The sequence below is a fragment of the Orcinus orca genome, chromosome 1, assembly GCF_937001465.1.
Source record: "Orcinus orca chromosome 1, mOrcOrc1.1, whole genome shotgun sequence".
In the NCBI taxonomy this organism is placed as follows: Eukaryota; Metazoa; Chordata; class Mammalia; order Artiodactyla; family Delphinidae; genus Orcinus; species Orcinus orca.
In genome coordinates, this window is record NC_064559.1 from 211,900,278 (window position 1) to 211,922,958 (window position 22,681).

At 49.7% G+C, this 22,681-nt stretch overlaps 1 protein-coding gene across 4 annotated transcripts in view; it reads left to right on the forward strand.

Annotated features, from left to right (window-relative positions):
• Positions 1 to 959: 959 nt before the first annotated feature.
• GNB1 (G protein subunit beta 1) overlaps positions 960 to 22,681 on the forward strand; it is a 92,237-nt gene continuing 70,515 nt past the window's right edge. For 3 of the 4 annotated variants that reach the window (XM_033432714.2, XM_012534009.3, XM_004272294.4), the window contains exon 1: positions 961 to 1,195. The gene's annotated coding sequence lies outside the window, so the exon portion shown is untranslated. Of the gene's footprint in view, positions 1,196 to 22,681 lie in introns of all 4 variants that reach the window. The other variant, XM_012534010.3, reaches the window with a different exon arrangement.

Here is a 22,681-nt window from a genome sequence, read left to right on the forward strand (position 1 = left end):
GCAGGCTCTTGCAGTGAAGAAGTCCATGGGGTGGGGAGGAGTCGGAACTGGGGAGGCACAAGTCAGATGGAGAGGTGGGAGTTGGTGGGCCTAGGGCTCCATCCATGGACATCCAGGAGGTTTCTGAGGACACTGGAAGCTACAGGCTGCTGACAGCTGACCCATCTCTCCACCTCCTTCCCCTCCCCCACGAGGGGGTCTTCGCTTCTCAGCTGCCTGGCTGACTCAGCTGCATTTGCAAGGGTGGTCCATCTGTCCCTCCTGACACTCTTTCCCGTGGTCACACCTCCCTGCTCAGGTGGCCATTCCTGACAGGAGGGCCTTGACCATCGAGGCCACACTGCCCACACCTGGCCAGCTCACACGAGCCCCACGGGCACCTCCGAGGACGGGCCCTGACCCCGTACTGCGGGGCGTCTGCTCCGCGGGCAGGCGGAAGCCGTGAGTCCCTGAGGCCGACCTGGTCCAGCGTGGGTGTTGATCAGCCTGCGCTGGCATATGCATGTGTGTGCGGGGTGCAGAAGGCAGATGTGGGGCGCAGAGTGCGTTACGGGGCGTGTGTGCTGGGCGCATGTTCGGGGTGCAGAGAGCCTTTGCTGGGCAGCGGGTCCGGTGGCAGGCTCCCACTCTGCGGCCTCTACCCACGTCCACCTGGCAGGGAACCAAGCGGGTCGGCAGCAGGCAGACCCATACCACCGCAGGGCTCCGCGGGCCAGCACCTGAGGCGCGCAGCCCGGTGCGGGCGAGAGGCAGGTCAGCCTCGTAGGCTCCTGGAGCGGGTCCCCGAGGGCGCGGTGCTGCCCCTTTAAGCGGCTCGCGTACGCGCGCGGGGCTGGCGCAGGGCCGAAGCGCGCGCGCGCGCGCCGGGGACTCGGTCGAGCGGTGCGTGCGCGCGCGGCGTGCGCGGTGACGCGACCGTGGGGTTTCCCGAGGCTGCGGGCAGGGGCCGCCGCGCCCATCCCGATGGCTGGAGGCGTCTGAGGGGCGGACGGAGGCGGCGGCGGCGGCGGCGGCGGCGGGAGCGGGCGCGGGCGCGGGAGTGGAGCAGCCGCCGCGGGACCGACAGACTGAGCCTCGCCGGCGCACCTGCCCGCAGCGCCCGCGGAGCGGCCCGAGCGCGACCATCTCCCGGAGCGGCGGCCGAGGCGGCTGAGGCGGCGGGGAGCGGGCGCGGCAGGCGGGACGCGGTGTCGAGGTGAGCGCGGCGGTCGCGGCACCGACCCCAGCCCAGACCCCCAGCCCCGACCCCCACCCTCCTCTCCCCCGCCCCTCCCCATCGCCCCCCAGTCGCCCGCCCGCCCGGGCCGCCCCGCCCCCACCCTCCCCGCCCCCACCCGGCCTCCGGGTCGCGTCTTCCTGCCCCGCCCGGGTGGGGTCCGCGGTGCGGGGGCGGGGGCGGTGGGGACCCCGCGGCCGTCGGCCGGGACCGAGACCGAAGTCCCGGGCTCGGGCCTGGATTGGGGCTCCGGGGTTTGGAGTCCAGGTCCGGGGCTCTGGTCTGGGGTACTGGGTGCAGGCCTGCGGTCCGGGTCCTGGGGTCCGCGGTGGGGGCGGGGCCGGAGGCTCCGGGGTTTGGGGTCCGGGGCCGGCGCCCCGCGTCTGGGAGGTGGCCCGGAGGAGGGGCGCCGGGCGGGCCAGGGAACAAAGGCGGCCGCGGCCCTAACCCGCGGCGGGCGGTGGGCGCCGTCCTTGGCCGCGGGAGGACGAGCTGCGGGAAAAGCGGCCTTTCGGCTGCTCGCGGGGAGGCTGGCGTCGCTGCGGCGGAGAAATGAGGAAGCGGCGCCGAGGGCGCGCGGGGCGGACAAAGCGCCCGGCGAGCGCGAGCCCCAGCCCCGCGGTCGCCGCCGGGCCCGAGCCGGGCCGCCCGAAGCCACGGTGCGGGTGCGCAGCCTGCGGGCGGTGGCCGGGCTCCCGCGCCCCGCGCCGAATGAATGGCCCCCGGCGGGCCCGGCAAGATGGCGCGTCCGCCGCGCGGCCTTTGTCAGCCGCCGCCCGCGCCGCGGGGCTCCGGGGGCGCCGCCCGGGGGCGGGGGCGCGGCGGGGGGCGGCGGGCGAGGGTCGGGGTCGCCCTCTGCCCCGGCCGGGTGGAGGGTGCTGGAAATTCCACCCAGGGATCGCTGAGCCGTCGGACTTTGGAAAATCCTCCTGTATTTTTCCTTGCGAGTTGATGCTTGACTCAAGTGGTGTTTAAACATCTCTGAAGTCCTTTAAATTACCTCGTTGGCATACCCAAGTAGGTTTATCTACTGAATTCCTCTTTACGGAACCTTTTTAGTTAGGATTGTGAGACTCACTGACTGAAGGAGAACAGCGATGGTAGGGGTGTTTATTTTGGGAAAGGAAGTTGGTGGACATTTACAGTTAAAGAGTACGTTACTGAGTTTGTGCATAAATGATGTAAAAGTCGTAATCTGTAGTTCTGGTGTAGGGAGTATTAGAGCCCTTTTTTTTTTTATTTTGTATTTTCATTTTGTTACCTGTTTGGTAACACAGTGATCTCCAATAACGTTTAATGATTAAGCAGTTGCTTATGAGATTATTAAGAAAATATGTAGATATTTTTTATAGTTAGCAAATAAGTGGAAGTATTAGCTTTGTGAGAAGTTCCCTTCCCTTCAGCCCCAGATACTGGATAAGGTCTAAAAGCTATTGTTATCGATAAGATTTCTACCTGAGTTCTTTGTTTTCTGATTTGAAGCTCTAGTCTTTTGGGGGTGGAGGGGGTTCGTATTTCAAAGAAAGATTTCAGTTTGCGTTCTATTAAGATAGATAGGGCCTGTTCTGGATTCTTCCGGAAGGTACATATTGCAAAAAGAAAACGAACAGGCAGTTCCTTTTTTACTTCCTTACTAATATGGGTGTGTGGCTGGGGATAGGGCTGGTGCCACCAACATGGAAACAGGTCTTAGAACCTCCAGACGGCAGAACTGGGTGGTAGCTTTTGGCTCAGTTTAACTTTCTGACAGAGCTGTCAGAAATGGAGCGCAACTGGAAGGGTCAGAGGCCGACCTGGCAGGATCCCGTGGGGGGAAGATTCCCGGCGGCTGTAAGGCTGGACTGCAGGGCCTCTCTCCTCCCGGACTCCCTCTGTATATGCCTCTGGTTTCACAGGCACTGTAAATGCTGCAGTGTTTTCTTAGCAGGTGAGAGTTGAGGAAAGCGACGTTAAGTTTTATGATTGTGCCTGTGGCTTGCTCCCGGTTCTCCCTGCTTGGGGAGCCAGTGTTAGGGCTGCCTCTCATCTTCTGTGGAAATGGTCAAGAGTGTGCTTATAGAGAATATTGTTCAACTATGCAGTTTTGATTCAGAGTTGACACTTTCTTAAATGAACATGCCCATCAGACAAGAATATTCCTTTTGTATGATATCTGAGTTTACGACAGAGCTGTATTTATGTCATCAGGCATGTACTAAGCAGAATGTTCTTTAATGATACCTTAATAAAGATTTCTCTTTGTTTGATGTCTTGAGTTACTTCTGTTTCAGGGGGAGTTGAAGTAAATTTCCTCAGATTTCATTTTAATCTCAGAGGAGATTTGAAAGGCTGCCAAAAGGCTGTCAAATCTTTTCCATGCTTAGTGGCTTTGATTTCAGAGCTTGGAACACCTAGGTCTTATATTGACCACATGAGAAGTGCACAGATTTTATGAGGAGTTAATTTATTTCTCAAAGTTTTGTTGCTGTTAACTTTTTATTTTGCTAAAATTTTCTGTCTGTTATCCTTTAGTTTGATTGGAGAAGTTGTATTTCTACAATTAACTTTGAGAAGGGTCTTCAGGACAGCTGTAGACTTACCTACCATCAGTTGCCTTTTTAGCCAGTACTTTAATAAATAATGTTTTATTGCAGACGTGCAGTATTGGCATCAATTACAGTCTCTTCATCGGATTGCTGTTTTCTCTCCCCAAAAGATTTGGCTCATGTTGGCTTCCAAATGGGATTAAGTTCTTACTGTCTAGAGACTTTGGCTTTGGCATTAGTGGATTGGTAATAGATATTCTCAATTTTGTTATCTGGGCTTGACCATATGGCGTGCCGTGTTATTTTAAAACCTTTATTTAGGATGAGTCTAATACGGCATTGAACAAAAAGTTTTAGAATTTTTTAACCCTGGTATAAATTCTGATCTCTCAGGTTTGCATTTCTAGATAAGAGTGGTCGGAGAATTTATGAAGCAGGCAGTTTAGTTGAGTGTTTGGTTTAGTGAACATAGAATGAGGGGATAAAAACAAATTTAAACTGAGATCAGAGAAATAATTTATAAAACTGAATGTGTAACATTACTGGGAGGAGGAAACAGTCCCAATTTTTATGGAGAGTGTGGCTGTGTATTGAGTAATGCAACATTACCCTGACTCTTCTGGAAAACGAAGAATTCCACTTCTTTTTAGAGCTGTGAGTTTTGTTCCACAGCTCTCGTTTAAGAAAAACAGGCAATCTGTAGACACTTGATTTGATCGGTGGATCAGAGGAATGCTAAAAGCTTTTGAAACCTTTTAGCCCTCTTGTTCTTGTTGCAGTGCCTACCATTAGGTGCCACAGTAATTGATGGAAATTCCTACTGACTTACAGTGATAGAAAAGCTTCCCATTTTATAGCACAATATTGCTTTCTTTGAGAGACTTGAGTATTCCCTTATTTGACTTACTAAGTTAAAATTCTGGGAAAAAAGCCATTTTTAAAAAGTTAATGATTAAAAGACCAAGTCAAGACTATCAAAAGTAATAATTCTGAAGAGATTATTCAGTTGCATCCATGTTGCCATTGATAAAAGGTTACGATTGAATAATTAGTTGCCCCAGGCGCTTTTTTTTTTTTTAAGTGAGGGGGCATTGCGGGATCTTAGTTCCCTGATCAGGGATTGAATTTGGGCCCACGGCAGTGAAAGCAGAGTCCTAACCACTGGACTGCCAGGGCATTCCTGGTCCAGGCTTAATAATGTACTTTATCAAGGAGGGAAAGGCTATTTACTCTTTAACCTGCAGGACTAGAGTACTAAGGGGATTGAATATATTCTTGTTTACTTGTGGGTAATTGTGTGTTTATACATGTCTGCACATCTTCTGACTCAGTCCTGTGGCAATTGTAAAATATATTCCCCATGCAGATTACAAGTTCTCTTGACTACCTCCAAGTGTTGTAGTTGGTAAAGCTTTAAAAAAATTCTGGACACTATCTAATTAGACAAGAGAATGTTAAAGCTTCTACAACAGGTTTCCAAAAAAAAAATTGTCCTAGGAACTTTAAGATAATTCCTGAATTGCTGGGAGGGAAAGAAATTCACTCTTTTCTTGAAGGACTGAGACTGCCTGAGTTAGAACCCAGTTGTGTAACTGAACTTGCTGGTGTGGATGTGGGTTTGACTTCTCTGTGTCTGTTTCCGCATGTGTAAAAACAGGCACACTAGAACCTCCTTCCTAAGGTGGTTGTGAGGATTGAGTGAGTTAGCATACGTGTGAAGCACTTGGAACAGTGCCTGGCCGCAGTGCTCTGTTAGAGGATCACCGTTTCTGTTGCTTATGGCCTTGCTTTGTAACAGTTTTTGTTTTTGTTTTTTTTTGGCATGCGCGGCATGAAGGATCTTAGTTCCCTGACCAGGGATTGAAAACGCTCTCCGAGGAGTCTTAACCACTGGACCACCAGGGAAGTCCCTGTGACAGTCTTTTAAACTATGATAAAGGTAGATTATAGAGAATTTAGAAAGACTCTTAACCACTGTGCACCACCAGGGATGCCCCCATCACTTTAATTTACTACCTTACTTTCTCCCAAGTCATCTCTGACATTCTTTCTTTTCTCAAAAAGCTTTTTTTTTAAAATTAAAATATAGTTGAGGGCTTCCCTGGTGCACAGTGGTTAAGAATCTTCCTGCTAATGCAAGGAACATGGGTTTGAGCCCTGGTCTGGGAAGATCCCACATGCTGCGGAGCAACTAAACCTGTGCGCCACAACTACTGATCCTGCGCTCTAGAGCCCGTGAGCCACAACTATTGAGCCTATGAGCCACAGCCACTGAAGCCCACGCGCCTAGAGCCTATGCTCTGCAACAAGAGAAGCCACCACAATGAGAAGCCCACGCACTGCAACGAAGAGTATCCCCTGCTTGCAGCAACTAGAGAAAGCCCACATGCAGCAATGAAGACCCAACACAGCCAAAAACAAATAAAATAAATTTATAAAAAAATATAGTTGATGTACAGTATTATGTTAATCTCAGGTATACTACATAGGGCTTTGACATTTGCATACATTATGAAATGATCACCATGATAAGTCTAGTAATTCTCTGTCCCCATTCAAAATTATTATAATATTATTGACCATATTTCTTTCTTTTTTTTTTTTTCCCCTGGCCGCGCCACGAGGCTTGCGGGATCTTAGTTCCCTGACCAGGGATCGAAACTGGTCCCCCTGCAGTGGAAGCATGGAGTCTTAACTGCTGGACCATCAGGGAATTCCCCCTATTGACCATATTTCTTATGCTGTGTGTTATATCCCTGCGACTTATTTATTTATTTATCTTATTTTTAAAATAAATTTATTTTATTTATTTATTTTTGGCTGCGTTGGGTCTTTGATGCGTGGGCTTTCTCTCTAGTTGGGGCGAGTGGGGGCTGCTCTTCGTTGCGGTGCACGGGCTTCTCATTGTGGTGGCTTCTCTTGTGGCGGAGCATGGGCCTCAGTAGTTGTGGCATGCCACTTCAGTAGTTGTGGCACACGGGTTTAGTTGCTCTGCGGCATGTGGGATCTTCCCGGACCAGGGATCAAACCGGTGACCCCTGCATTCTGCGTTGGCAGGCGGATTCTTAACCACTGGGCCACCAGGGAAGTCCCCTTATTTATTGTATAACGAGGTTTGTACCTCTTAATCCCCTTCACCTGTTTTGTCCTCCTGCCCCTTTCTGGCTACCACCAGTTCTCTTTGAGTCTCATGAGTAGCTATGAGTCTGTTTTCATTTTGTTCAAAAGGCTTTACCTTTTTTTTTTTTTTTTTTTTTTTTTTGCGGTACGCGGGTCTCTCACTGTTGTGGCCTCTCCCGTTGCGGAGCACAGGCTCCGGACGCGCAGACTCAGCGGCCGTGGCTCACGGGCCCAGCCGCTCCGCGGCGTGTGGGATCTTCCCGGACCGGGATCTTCCCGGACCGGGGCATGAACCCGTGACCCCTGCATCAGCAGGCGGACTCTCAACCACTGCGCCACCAGGGAAGCCCGGCTTTACCTTTATAGGACAGTTTTGATCCTATAATTCATTTTGAAACTGGTAAAATGATTGTTTGTTTTTTAAAGCTCTCACTTCCACCTCCCTTTATGATGCTGAATTATTTTGGATTTCACAAAACATTCTTTGGCATCCCTTAATTTGCCAGCTAGTGACAATGAAATATTTTTCATATATTCTCAAAAGTATTATAACAGGAAATTTGTTTAACAAATGTTCATTCAGCATCTTCTCTGCTAGGTGCTGAGTCTATAAATTATAGAATGGGTGTGGCCCAGGACCTTATGTTATAGTTTAACAGGGAGGCTGACAAACAGTTTATGTACAAAGGTGAAAAACAAGGGCGGTGGATCACAGGGGCAGCTAACCTAGAGTTTAATGATGGCTTCCTAGGGAAAATGTTTTTTTTTTTGGGGGGGGGGGTTGTCTTACATTCCTTTATTATATATATGCAGATCTGTTTTCTGTACAATACTTGGTTCTGTCAAGTAATCTTATCAAGGTATCTACTGGTAGTCTTCCCCAAAATGGATTCAGGAAAATTAGGTAATTGTGCGCTTCATGACTACCCAGGTGAGGGACTTCATTATTGATTTCAGTTTTGGGGCCACACAGAGTTCGAAATAGACTTGGACTGGGTTAGGGCAATAAACATGAGCTGAAAGAAAACACAGATTCAGAACAACTAATTAGACTGTGTATTTTGCTTGCGTTAGAGTCACAATGTGAATAGCATAGGTTGTGCAGATCTCATAGCTCTTTTGTTTCAGTGCAAGGGCTTCTGAACACCTCCGTGTGTGACTGCTGGTGGCGGGGGAGGGAGGGAAGCAGCCTGTGTGACCTGTGGGAGACTTCCCTGAGGGCTCATTTCTTCTCAGCCTCTCCTTTCTTGGGTTCTTGTTTCAGTTTGTAATCAGCCAGGGTGACCTTGATGGCATCTTTGGCTGTCATGGAGCAGTACAGTTTCACAGGGGGAAGGCAGACCTCCTTGGTGATAGCGGTATTTTTTGTTTGTTTAAAAATGATTAAAAAATTTTTTTAATATTATTTACTTTTTGGCTGCGCTGGGTCTTAGTTGCAGCATGCGGGATCTAGTTCCCTGACCAGGGATCAGACCCAGGCTCCCTGCGTTGGGAGTGCGGAGTCCTAGCTGCTGGACCCCCAGGGAAGCCCCCGTGTTATTTTTTTGTAATATAAATTTATTTATTTTTAATTTATTTAATTTTGGCTGTGTCGGTTCTTCGTTGCTGTGCGCGGGCTTTCTCTAGTTGCGGCGAGCAGGGGCTACTCTTTGTTGCGGTGCGCGGGCTTCTCGTTGGTGGTGGCTTCTCTCGTTGTGGAGCACGGGCTCTAGGCGCATGGGCTTCAGTAGTTGTGGCACGTGGGCTCAGTAGTTGTGGCTCACGGGCTCTAGAGCACAGGCTCAGTAGTTGTGGTGTATGGGGTTAGTTACTCCGCGGCATGTGGGATCTTCCCGGACAAGTGCTCGAACCTGTGTCGCCTGCATTGGCAGGCGGATTGTCAACCGCTGCGCCACCAGGGAAGCCCCGCCCCCTGTGTTTTTGATGGTTGTGGCTTCCTCCACTGTCTTCCCCTTTACCCACTTGCTGGCTGACGAGCTCGAGGCAATGGCAGAACCACAGCCAAGTCTTTTAAACCTGCCGTTGACCGTCTTCCTCTTTTCATCCGCTTGAATCTGTACTTTCATTACATCACTGTACGCTGGAGCCCCACCAGTCTGGTTCCAACATTTTTAGATGTTTTGTTAAGGAACCCCACTTTTGGGGGGTTTTCATAATGATCAACAACCTTCTTGTGGTAGAGCTGAGCCAGAGCTGGCGGGTGGGTGGGCAGGCGCGGGGCTGGAGCAGCAGGGCCGCCACTGTCTTGCAGGCTTGCTGGAAAATGTCTAAGTTGAGACTGAAAGGGTTCTCCAGTTGGAGGCTGCCTGGCTTGTGGAGGGGAAGGAAAGAGTGTTCCAGGCTGAGGAGATGGTTGTGTATGCTTTTCATGCAACCAGTTGGCTTCCTTCACCCACTGTCTCCAGCACGTATAACAGTGTAGTGCAAGATAGGTGCTCAGTAATTATTTATTGAATGAAAGAGAACATGGGTTGTCTAGGGACAGAAGTTCCAAAGGGCTGGAGAGTGGTGAGGAATGGACACTGAGAGGTCAGAGCCTTGGTAAAGAATTTGCACTTTTACGTCGAGGGCTCTAGGAAGCCCTCAAAGGGTAAGGAGATGTACCTGATCGGGAACATCACTTGGTCTTGAACTTGGAGTGTTCTCAGAGGAAGGAGGAAGACAGGTCAGATTCCAGATGGGATGCTGTAGAGAGGAAGGGGGTCTGGGCCAGGGTAGGAAAGCTGGTAACTGGTGACTCAGATGCTTAGGTGACTGCGTGGAAGGTCAGAAGGGAGTGAGCGAGTATAGGTTTCTCTCCTGGAAGTCCGGGTGCCTGTTTTGCATCTACTGAAATGAGCAGTGGTTTGATGGGAAGACAGTGAGTGAGTCTTTGCACCTTGGGTTTGAGGACCCCAGGAGGCGTTCCCACATTTTGCATTAGAACACACCGGCCTTTACACTTTCTACTCCTTGCAAAGCTCTTCTCCTGGAGGTCTGTTTGGACCATCCACTCCTTTCATTCAGGTCTTTGTTCTAATATCCCCTCCTTAGAGGGTGTTCTCCGCTCTCATTAATCTCTGTCTCCCCTTGCTCTGTCTCCCTAGTCTCTATGTTGATCTACCCACTAGTTCTAAGCTCCATGAAGACAGGCACTTTGGTTCACTACAGTATTACCAGTGTCTGAAACACTCTGAAGTGTTTGTCCAATTGTAGATTTTTGTACACGTGAATGTGGAGCTCTGGAGGAGTGGTCTGGATGAGTTATTAGTATTTAGATGGTGGTTGAAGTCTTGGGTTTCACCATCACTTAGAGCGAGGGGTCTCGAGTACGGTCTGTAGACTCTGGGGCTCATTAGGTCCAGGCTGCTGTCATGATCATATTAAGATGTCATTTGACTTTCACTGTGTTGACATTCCCACTGATGGTACGAAGCAGTGCTGGGTGACACTGCTGGTTCTGTAGCAGAAATCAAAGCCGTGGTACCAAGCCAGTTATAACGGTGATTGTAGTCATAGTATTCTTCACTGCTGTGAATTTGTGGTTTTAAAAAAAAATGCAGTTTAATCGAATGCCCTTGATGAAGCAATCAAAATTAATTTTGTTAAACTTCAACCTGAGTATCCATCTTTTTACTGGCCTGTGTGACAAAATGGGAAGTTGGCATAAAGCACTGATGCATCTTAACATGTGAGAGCGGTCTTCTGGACAAGCAACTCTGCGATCGCTTGAGTTGAAAGAACAGCTGACAGAAAATGATGGCTGTTTAGACAGGGGAATTTGGCAGATATTTTCATAAAAACGAACGAAGTGAACCAGATACTTCAAGGAAAATAACTGACAGTATTGTTGGCAGTGATAAAATTTGAGCTTTCAAATGGAAATTTGAATTTTGGAAAACTTGATTCTGCTACCATGAGCTTGACAGCTTCCCAGTACTTAAAGACTTTTTTTTGCAAGATAGGAGGTGATGCTAACGAAATGTTTCTTTTTTTAATGTTATATAATAAAACGTGTCAACATTTGGAAGATCTGCTTAACTCAGTGAGCTGATATTTTCCAAATGGCCTGTGCTTGATGCTACTAGCTCACAGACGGGTGAAAGATCCATTCAAAGCACAGGGATGGAGTGAAGCCCCTGGTGTTTGATGTAACAGTATGCAGAGTTAATTGACATAGTTTCAGATTCCACAGCAGAACTACCCTTTTTTTATATATAAATTTATTTATTTTTGGCTGTGTGTTGGGTCTTCATTGCTGTGCGCAGGTTTTCTCTAGTTGCGGCGAGCGGGGGCTGCTCGTTGCGGTGCGCAGGCTTCTCATTGCGGTGGCTTCTCTTGCTGTGGAGCACGGGCTCTAGGCACACAGGCTTCAGTAGTTGTGGCAAGCGGGCTTAGTTGCTCTGCGGCATGCGGGATCTTCCTGGACCAGGGCCTGAACCCATATCCCCTGCACTGGCAGGCAGGTAACCTCTGCGCCACCAGAGAAGCCCAGAACTACCCTTTAAGAAACTTACCACTTGTCAAGTTTTGATGTAGTATCAAAAAAGACTGTCTATATTTATTTGAAAAGGCTGTTACAGTACTCCCCTCCTTTCTTTTTTATAAATTTATTTACTTTATTTATTTATTTTTTTTGCTGCGTTGTGTCTTCGTTTCTGTGCACGGGCTTTCTCTAGTTGCTGAGCGGGGGCTCCTCTTCGTTGTGGTGCGCGGGCTTCTCATTGCAGTGGCTTCTCTTTGTTGAGGAGCACGGGCTCTAGGTGCCCGGGCTCAGTAGTTGTGGCTCACGGGCTTAATTTTTCCGCAGCGTGTTGGATCTTCCCGAGCCAGGGCTTGAACCCGTGTCCCCTGCACTGGTAGGTGGATTCTTAACCACTGCGCCACCAGGGAAGCCCTACTCCTCCCTTTTCCAACTACATATCTGTGAGGCTGAATTTTCCTCATCTCCTTCAACCAAAACAAGATATTGTACCAGATTGAGTGCAGAAGCAGATGTGAGAATCCAGCTCTCTCTACTTGAGGCAGGCATTAAAGAGGTGTGCTAAAATGTGTAATGTTGCTGCTCTTCTCACTAAGTTATTTTTCTAGTTATTTCTTTTTTTTTAATTAAAAAAAATATATATTTATTTATTTATTTGGCTGTGCCGGGTTTTAGTTGTGGTACGCAGGATCTTTGTTGCAGCATGCAGGCTCTTAGTTGTGGCGCTCTTAGTTGTGGAATGCGGGATCAAGTTCTCTGACCAGGGATCGAACCCAGGCCCTCTGCATTGGGAGCGCAGAGTCTTAGGCACTGGACCACCAGGGAAGTCCCTCTAGTTATTTTTTGTAAAAAATATTATTTATGGTAATATGTAATAGGCTTATTAAACTTTTTTTTTAAGTCTCTGCTTTAGTTTCTAGTGTAGTAAATATCCGTTGATATAACCCACATAAACAAAAGCCCCTGGAATCCTCAGTAATTAAGAGTGTGAGGGAAGCCTGAGACCAAGCCTCTGAGCAGCAGTGATTTGGAGAGCAGTGTGGTGGTTAAACTGGCCGGTGCACGTCAAGGGCCTTAGCCGCAGGTGCCTGCAGGGACCAGAGGGGTCCCTGGAGACAGGTACCCTGTCCTGATGTATCGTTATAGGTGTAGAACTGTGCCTTTTCCTGGGGAGAAGAACCACCCAGAGATTCTCTAAAGGTTGGAGACCCTTTGGTGTAGCTTGGGTGTTGAGGCATGGCAGAGGAAAAGCAGCTTATAGGAGTGGTCAGAAGTTGGAAGAACATCAGAGCAGTGTCAGTGCTTAAGAGAGTCTCTGAGAGGGAAGGGAATGGTCAAAGAGGCAGATTTGATTGGGATTCAGCGGTCAGGACTCCCCAGGGCCGATGAGTGGCAGTGGGTTGTGGGGAGGCTCTGAAGGAAAGGGGTGGAGAGGCATGTGGGGTTGAGGGAGGGCTCTGTTCCAGCCTTCATTTTTTTTTTTTTTTTTTTTTTTTGTGGCCGTCCTGCATGGCATGTGGTTTCTTAGTTCCCCCAACCAGTTCGAACCTGTGCCCCCTGCAGTGGAAGCGCAGAATCTTAACCGCTGGACCTCTAGGGAAGTCCCTGTTCTGCCTTTATTTTATTTTATTTATTTTTAAAATAAATTTTATTTATTTATTTACTTTTGGTTGCGTTTGTGCGCCGGCTTTCTCTAGTTGCGGCAGGCGGGGGCTGCTCTTCGTTTTGGTGCCGCGGGCTTCTCATTGCGGTGGCTTCTCTTGTTGCGGAGCATGGGCTCTAGGCACACGGGCTTCAGTAGTTGTGGCACACAGGCTCAGTAGTTGTGGTTCGCGGGCTCTAGAGCGCAGGCTCAGTAGTTGTGGCGCACGGGCTTAGTTGCTCCACAGCATGTGGGGTCTTCCTGGACCAGGGCTTGAACCCACGTCCCCTGCATTGGCAGGCAGATTCTTAACTACTGCGTCACCAGGGTAGTCCCCTGCCTTGATTTTAGATGGAGTAGCTTGAGCACTGTCACGTGAGGAGCACCTGTAAACAAGGGGAGGGAGAGTGTCAGTGAAATGCACATTCAAGGCTGAGCAGTACCAGCCGGCAGCTGGTGATGGGGCAGTGATGAGAGACGCCCACCCCCCTCTGGTGAGAGGGACGTCATCTGTCCGATGGCGGGTGGAAAAGGTTGTGCTGAAAGAGAAATCAGGGCAGGGCCATAGAGATGGCTGATTTCATTTTAAAAGGGTGGTGGAAACATCTGAACTTGCAAGCAAGGGGAGGTGAGGGGATGAGGCAGGCAGATACCTGGGCAAAGGGAGAAGCCCCGAGACAGGACCGGGCGAGGAACTGAAATAAGAGGGCTTGGGAAATTGAGGATGGCACAGAAGGACCGTGGCCCTTCCGTCCTCCACCTGCAGTTCTCTCGGCAGTAGATGAACTTGCATTTTGCAGATGACCCCAGTGCTGTTAGCTCAGCCTTGTTAGGTTCCTACTGTGCTAGCTAGGCACCATGCTAAGAACTTGACGGTGTTACTGTTTGATCATCTAATCAGCTCTGAGCCAGGTCCTGTGAATAGCCCCATTTCATAGGTGGCTAAACCTATGGGGAGATTAGGTAATTGGCCAGAGTCACAGCCAGGAATCTGTGGAACCCATGTTTGAACGTCAGTTGTTTGCCTCCAGAGCCCGTGCTCTTAATTATTACACCATGGACCATCTAATTTGAGCTCCTCTCCCCTACTCTTTCATCTCAGAGGACTTCTGTGTCTGCATCTGCCTCCTTCATATATTGTTAAAGGGAGGATTCTTCCACTTGAGAACATATTCACCAGCAGTTTTATCTTTAGTTTCTTCATCAGGGGCTCCTTCTATTCTGTCTTCAAACGTGACTAATAAGTCTTATATAACTTAATCTCCCAGTTAATCTTGGTATATTTTTCAGCCACTATTCATATTTTTCTCTGTTTAAAATTAAACTCCCTGGACAGGAGATCTGTCTTCACTGCCTCAGTTCCTCCATATGTCCTGTCCTCAGTCTTTTTTTTTTTTTTTTTTAATATTTATTTATTTATTTTTGGCTGCATTGGTCTTAGTTGTGGCGTGTGGGCTCTTCGTTTTGGTGCGGGCTTAGTTGTCCCGCGGCTTGTGGGATCTCAGTTCCCCGACCAGGGATCAAACCTGCGTCCCCTGCATTGGAAGGTGGATTCTTAACTGCTGGACCACAGGGAAGTCCCCCTGTCCTCATTCTTTGAGGGCCTTGTCCCTGTTCCCCCTAAGTTATCACTGTTATTGTTTTCATAAAGATGTCCTTTTCAGTAAGTCCATTTTACTGTCCCCAGTTTTTATCTTTAACTGTTGTACTTTAATAATAAAAGTGTTTAATTGTTTATTGTACAAAATTAGGATTATAAAAATGAAGGGGAGAGGACTTCTCTGGTGGTCCAGTGGTTAAGAATCTGTCTTCCAGTGCAGGGGACGTGGTTTCGATCCCTGGTTGGAGAGCGAAGATCCCACATGCTGCGGGGCAGCTAAGCCTACGAGCTACAGCTACTGAGTCTGCGTGCCCTAGAGCCCGCGTGCTGCAACTAATGAGCCCACACTCTGCAACTACTGAAGCCCATGTGCTCTAGGGCCCGCGTGCTGCAACTGCTAAGCCTGTGACCCACACTTGCTGAGCCCATGTGCCACAACTACTGAAGCCCGCGTGCCTAGAACCCGTGGTCCACAACAAAAGAAGCCACCACTTGCCGCAACTAAAGAAAGCCCGCGTGCAGCAATGAAGACCCAATGCAGCCAAAAAAACAAAACAAAAACAGGGCTTCCCTGGTGGCGCAGTGGTTGAGAGTCCGCCTGCTGATGCAGGGGACGCGGGTTCGTGCCCCGGTCCAGGAGGATCCCACATGCCGCGGAGCGGCTGGGCCCGTGAGCCATGGCCGATGAGCCTGCGCGTCCGGAGCCTGTGCTCGGTGGCGGGGGAGGCCACAGCAGTGAGAGGCCCACGTACCGCAAAAAAACAAACAAACCAAAAACAAACACAAAAATGACGGGGAAAATCTATAGTTTACCTATCTGGAAATAACCTATAATATTATGTTGTTGTATTTTCATTTAGTTTTGTCGTTCATGCACATGTATTCAGAGATTCCCCCACCCCCCAGATTGGAGATCACACTGTATGTGTAGATTTTTAAGTTCTACTTTTTCTACTTTGTTACACATTATGTTTACATCTTTGAAAACATGACCAGTAACTACATAACAGTTGATGGTGTTCCTTGCTCCGTGGCTTCTCTGTGCCCATGTGCTGGACATCCTGGCTCTGCAGTCTGAGCTTTGAGGCTGTGAGCAAGTTGTGTAACTCCTCTCTCAGTTTTCCCGTCTCCTGGGCTGGTGGTGAGGATGAAACGAGGTGGTGCAAATGGAACACTTACCCCCGTGCTTAGCGTGGCGCAAGCACTGACGTATTTGCTTCCGTTACCACCCCTGCCTGTGACCTTTGCCTCCTTTGCCTTTCCTCACACGCTTCTCCAAGTCGACCCCTGCTCTTTATTTCTGTCTTTGTGGTTGCTGTCTCACTTAAGGTTCTCGGGGGTTCTTCTGTGTGGCTCTGAAATGCTACTCTTAGTTTCCTGGGGCTGCAGTAACAAATTACCACAAAAGGAGTGGCTAAAACAGCAGAAATTTATTCTCTCATAATTCTGGAGGCTGGAAGTCTGAAATCAAGGTTTTGACGGGGCAGCTCCCTCTGATGCCTCTTTCTGGCTTCGGGTAGTTGCTGGCAATCCGGTTTCTGCCTGTTTTATGTGGCCTTCTCTCTGTGTCTGTCTCTGCTCTTATAGGAACACCAGTCATTGGATGAGGGCCTATTCCATTGTGACCTCATTTTGAGTTAAAACTAATTATACCTGCAAAGACCTTTTTTCCAAATAAAGTCACATTTACAGGTTCCAGGTGGACAAGAATATTCAAGGGACACTTTTCAACCCACTGCCGTTACCTAGAGCTTCCTCCTGGGCCCTGTTTTCGTTGCATTCCCAGCTCCCTGTCTCCCATGTCTTTACCGTCCTTTCGTGGCCGAGCTTGTAAAAAGAAGTCTCAGTTGCAGGTTGAAGAAAACAATAGAGAGAACTTAGGTGGAAAAGGAAAATGTCTTATTGGGATTCTGGATGTCTCAGAACCAAAGTTGAGGAATAGAGCTGGGCTTTTTGGGTCAGCGTGGGGTCAGAGGATGGAGAAACCATTCAGGGGTCTCTGCCCATCTCATTTCCATTCTCCTTGTCTGTAAGTGCCTCGATGTTTCTGCTTGCAAAGTAGAAAAGCTCCCTGAGGGCTTCCCTGGTGGCGCAGTGGTTGAGAGTCCGCCTGCCGATGCAGGGGACGCGGGTTCGTGCCCCGGTCCGGGAAGATCCCACATGCCGTGGAGCGGCTGGGCCCGTGAGCCATGGCCGCTGAGCCTGCGCATCCGGAGCCTGTGCTCCGCAACGGGAGAGGCCACAACAGTGAGAGGCCCGCGTACCGCAAAAAAAAAAAAAAAAAAAAGCTCCCTGAAATGGTCATTTTTCTCTGTTTTCATCATATTTTGCCTCTTGGCATTGAACTCACTTAACCACCACCTCTTTGAAACACACTCTTCTCTTAGTTCCTGGTTCTCCTTCTGCCGCTTTGTCCTTCTTGGTTTCCTTCCAAGGTTCCTCTTTTGCCTGCCCTGCCTGCCTTCAGTTGTCTGGGGTTTCTCCATCTTGAGTCCGGGATTCTCTCTGTTCTTGGGCTCTCCTTAGGTGATCATGGCTGTTCCCATCTGTTCTTATCTGTTTTAAATAATGTTTACTGATAGTTGTGAAGACTCTCAAATTTATATCTCTATTGCAGCCTTTCTGATCTCCAGACTCGTCTGTCTTCGTGTCCACCTGACATCTCCTTACTTTTGCTGTTTCCACTGCTGAGTCCTTGATCCTTTAGGTCTCAGCTTGAGTGTCACCTCAAAGAGGCTTTTTCTGGCCACCATTGTTGCTCTTGATCACGTTGATTGACCACAGTTACTGCTTCATGGTGTTCCCCTCAAATTGTGTTTGCAGAGTTGTGAGGCTCTGTCTCTCACTCTCCCAACTAGCACAGGCTGGAAGTAAAGGGTGTGCCAGTTGGGCTCTTCATGTGGGCAGGGTTAGTTCTTTTTTTTTTTTGCGGTATGCGGGCCTCTCACTGTTGTGGCCTCTCCCGTTGCGGAGCACAGGCTCCGGAAGCGCAGGCTCAGCAGCCATGGCTCACGGGCCCAGCCGCTCCACGGCATGTGGGATCTTCCCGGACCGGGGCACGAACCCGTGTCCCCTGCATCGGCAGGTGGACTCTCAACCACTGCACCACCAGGGAAGCCCGGCAGGGTTAGTTCTTGAACCTGACTGAGTCAGACCCCCTGAAAGTGCCCGTCGGTCCATCTGTAAGCCTGAGACTCAGGTGGTTTAGAGGAATGTTCCAAGCGAACATGATACACAGTTAGGTTTGGGGACAGTGGCCTGTGAAACCACTTAACTAGGGCTTAACGTCTAGGTAGTTTTCCGGAGAATGGATAGGAGGGTTATTGGAAAGGCTTGAGATTGCTTACCCACTGTTGGGGTGTGGGTTTGGGGATGGCTGCTGTAGACCCAGAGAGATGAGAAGGGAAGAGGGCAGGGAGCTTTTCCTGGGAATCGATGCACTCAGAGCAGGGAGAATCTCAGTGCCTAACACTGATTGGCAAGGCATTTAAAATGTGCTTTTTGAATCAGTAACAGACCATCATGTCCTCTTTACATTTTCTTAAAATATGGGAACTGACCGCACACATTTCCCATAATTTAAAACTTGACATATTCAGGAAAATGCTAAGCTGCTGAGTAGTGTGCTACACTTTAGCTATGAAAGAAGAGCTTTAAAACAGCAGCTCTTCTAGTTTAAACATTTGTTCACAGATTTAGATAATGCTAGCTTAAAAAAAGAAAAGCTTCTGAAATGGTTGGGCTCTGTCTTCCTGGGTCTGTGGAGCCCACTCAGCAGCTAGGGTTTGAGTGTCTCGGGGGCCAGGACAGGCCCAGTGCTGGAAGGACCCTCTAGGCAATTTTTTTTTTTGCAGCTGTCTTTTTTCTTTTGTGGAAACAGAAGAATGACATCCTTGAGGGTAATTTTTGCAGGAATAGGTTATAATAGCAATAGAGGCTATTGCTAATGTCCATTCCACTAACTGACCTTTGGGTACCAGTGAGGAGGGAAAGGACATATGTGAAGGAGGAGACAGCACAAAGAACGCCCCCCAAAGCAGTGGCTCCTTCCTTCCCTCGTGGAAGTGCCAAGCCCCTGGGAGGCGCAGGCAGCATTCTCCCCTTGCTTTTGGTCTCCATTGTTGCTTGTCTGCGGACACCTGTGGTTAGTCGTCATAATGTGTGGTGTGCTACAGGGGTGCCGCTTAACAGCCAAGGGTGAGCCAGCCCAAGACCTCACCGGTCCGAGGCTGAGAACTCTGACTTAAACTGACATGCACCCTGCAGTTAAGAAAACGTGCTCGTGGGCTTGCATCAGTTACCTGTTGGTGCATAACACACTGCCCCCCAAACTTAACGAGTTCAAGCAATAACTGTGTGTTCACCACTGGCAGTTAGGGCTCTGTGTGGTGGGGGGCTCTGCCCACTCATGCGTCTGCAGTCCGTTGGCACTTCTGGGAAGGCCTTACCTGCATGGACTTTTCGCCAGGCTGCACCTCTGTTCTCCATGTGACCTCTCCAGCAGGCCGGCTCAGGCCTCTCAGGGTAGCCGAGTGGTAAGAGGGCGGGAGCAGAAGTTGCTAGGCTTCTTGAGGCCATACGTAGAAGTCACACAGTGTCACCTTTGTTACATTCTGTTGGTCGGAGCAAGTTATGAGGCCTAGTCCAGACTGGAAGTGTAGAGAAATGGTGAACCTCGTTCTTACAGGAGGAGCTGCAAAGAATCTGTGGCCATTTCTTAAATCTCTCAGGACCTCTCTATAGCATGACATTTAGAATTGCCTGCTTTAGGGTGTCCAGTTAATACTAAGATTGCTGTGGAATGGATTCCAGAAGTGAACTGCTTAAAGGCATCAGTTTATTTAACAGACATTTGCCATATACTTACTTTCAGCAAGACACTGTGATTGGTGATGTGCAAGTACTGGGAAATAGCTTCTAATGTTTTCTTCTGGGGAGGACTGTGAACTTGTGAATAAGCAAGTTTCAGACCTGTGGTGAGTGCTGCAAGATCCAGAGTGGAGAGAGGGCACTTGGTTTTAGGTTAATTGGGAAAGGCCGTTCTGAGCAGTTGGCACCTGAAGGAGGAGAAGCCATGTAGGAGAAGAGCCTGGTTACTTCAAGTGCAGAGAACAGCAATTGCAAAGGCCCTGAGGTGGGGAGAGGCCAGCGTGGCTGAAGCTTTGTGCCCCGGGAGCAAGACGGTGGAAGTCAGGGTTGGAGAGGAAGCTGGCCTTGGCCACCTGGCCCGGTTTGCCAGGCGGTGTCAGCTTCGCCCGGTGAGCCGGGATTCTGTGCGGGGAGCGCCCTCCTTGACTGTCAGGCGTGCCTTGGCGGACGGTGCACTTTGCGGTCACTCCGATGAGGGAGGAAGTTTGATTCTTTCCCTCGGTGCGGTGGACGCCACCGCACAATTCCAAGCAGGAAGTGACCAGATGTGAATTTTAAAAGGTGGTGCAGTTGCCGAAGGAAGAATGGATTGTTGGGGTGAAAAGAGAAACAAAGATCATTGAAAGGATACTGTTGATGAGAAATGATGTAGCTTGGCTAAGGATGGGGGCTGAGGAAATGGGAGTAAGTGGACAGACTCATATCTGCTCTGGAGGTCGAGCTAGCCACGGTACTGATGATCTAGGACGATTCTTTTTTTTATTTTGGCCGTGCCTGGCAGCATGTGGGATCTTAGTTCCCCGGCCAGGGATCGAACCTGTGCCCCATGCAATGGCAGCACAGAGCCCTTAACCACTGGACCACCAGGGAATCCCCCTAGGACAGTTCTTAAGCGCTTGCTCTGCACACTTAGGGGCCGATGATGGTCGGGCACTGAGATGAGGCCAGGTGGGTGGCTCAGGTTTGTTGACTGTCCAGTGGGGACGAGAGAGCCATCCTTGGAACATTTGAAGTTCAGAATGGACATAGGAAACCAAGTGCAAGTGTTGGCTCGTAAGTATGTTGGCCTGGAGTTCAGTCTGGAAGTCATAGGTAAGATTTCAGTTCTTGTGAATGATGCTCTCACCTGCGCCTGGGAGGTAGGAAGAGGAGGCGACAGGATGCCCAGCCAGTGAAGGAAGGAGAGGGCAGCTCTTCCTCAGTAAGGAGGGTGGGGATCCCGCATAGAGTGCTGTTGAGGGGTCAGGTGAAAGGGGTCCCTCAGATTTAGGGACTGTAGGTGCTCGGTGGTGGGCAGTGAAAGACAGATTGCGGGGAGTTAAAACATGGGAGTTGAGGAAGGGGAGACCACCTGTGTAGATGTGGCTTCAGGAAGTTTTGCTGTGGGAGGAGGGGGGAAGGAAAGGGCTCTGTAGTTGGTGGGTGATGAGGGGAACCGTGGAGTGGTCTGTTTTTAAATAGGGAGCTCCTAAACCCGGGTGTGTATTTGGGTGCATCCAGAACTCGACTGTGAATGCATCCCCTGGGATCTTATTAGCTGCAGATCCTAATTCAGTCTGCGGCCAAGTGAGTGAGCTTTCCTGACTAGCTCCCAGGTGCTGCTGGCGTTGCTGGTCCCTGGACCACATACGGAGAAGCAAGCACAATTAATGTTGTTAGAAACTAGCTGGTAGAGGGAGTTGATGCAGTAACAGAAGGCTGAACGCCTTAAGAAAAGCTGGGGCCGGGGGGTGGGGGGGGGTTGGTTCTTATCTATCTCATCACTGGTGCCAGCTGTTTGTATTGGCCTTTCATTTCAGCTGGTCTCATGGCTTCAAAGTTTGTCCTAATGGGTATGCTACTCCCTCCAGCCGAGCAAGTTAGCTGTGACATGGGATGTGTGATAGACCTATTTTCATTAACTCTTTTTTTTTAAACATCTTTATTGGCGTATAATTGCTTTACAATGGTGTGTTAGTTTCTGCTTTATAACGAAGTGAATCAGCTATACATATACATCTATCCCCATATCTCCTCCCTCTGGTTAACTCTTGTGAGGTTAAACAGCAGTTTTGTTTCCCCCCCCCCCCCCGTACGCGGGCCTAGGCTCCAGACGCGCAGGCTCAGCGGCCATGGCTCACAGGCCTAGCCGCTCCGCGTCATGTGGGATCTTCCCAGACCGGGGCACGAACCCATGTCCCTTGCATTGGCAGACGGATTCCCAACCACTGCGCCACCAGGGAAGCCGCTAAACAGCAGTTTTAATTAGCATAGAATTTAATTTGTTTTATGTCGGAAGAATGGGTTGAACTAACTAGCTTTCAGCAAACAATACCTTCCTGTCATTTCAGCAGCTCTCCTGTAGGTAACAGGCTGCATAAAGTGCCTGCCAAATGAGCTCAGAATCTTAAGGTTTGGAAGAGCCAAAATGAGATCAAGAAAGATGCTTTGATTGGGAGGGGGAGGGATTACATTTCAAACAAAACAAAAGATTGCGGTACGCGGGCCTCTCCCTGCTGCGGCCTCTCCCGTTGCGGAGCACAGGCTCCCGACGCGCAGGCCCAGCAGCCATGGCCCATGGGCCCAGCCGCTCTGCGGCACACGGGATCCTCCCGGGCCGGGGCACGAACCCGCGTCCCCTGCATCGGCAGGCGGACTCTCAACCACTGCGCCACCAGGGAAGCCCCAAAAGATTGTTTTTTCATCTAAGACATGTAACGAAGCAGCATTACAAGTGGGTGCAGGCTAACATAGGTGTTCCCTGATAAATTGAATATAAGTAACTCTGTAGCTTTTTACATACTGGCCTGTTATACACTTTGGGGTGTTCTTGGGGAGAGAGTTTGAGGGTAACTGGGTCATCTGGCAGGAGAGGCAGAGAGGAGGAGCCAGGCACTTGCTGAATAATGGTGATTGGACAGGCAGGTTCCTCTCACTGCCACCCCCTTGTCTTTCCTGCGTATTGTTCCTGTGACTGAGCTGGCTGAGATTCCTGGGCAAGGAAGCAGGGACCTAAGAAGGCTCCAGCTCCAGGTGTACCTGTGCTGCTGCCCCTGCCCTCCTGTGCCCTCGTCCTACCTCAGGGACACCAGGGGAGTGAGACCCGGGCCACAGTCCATGCCTGCGGTTAAGCCCTTTGTCCTGAATGCTTGGCTGAAATAAACTTCACGGTTGCTTTAGATTGAGCGTCTGTTTTTAGTGTTATTGCGGAGGTCAGTAATCTGAGCCATGCTAAGATAATGAATGGTCAGAAAAGTCAAAGAGCAGA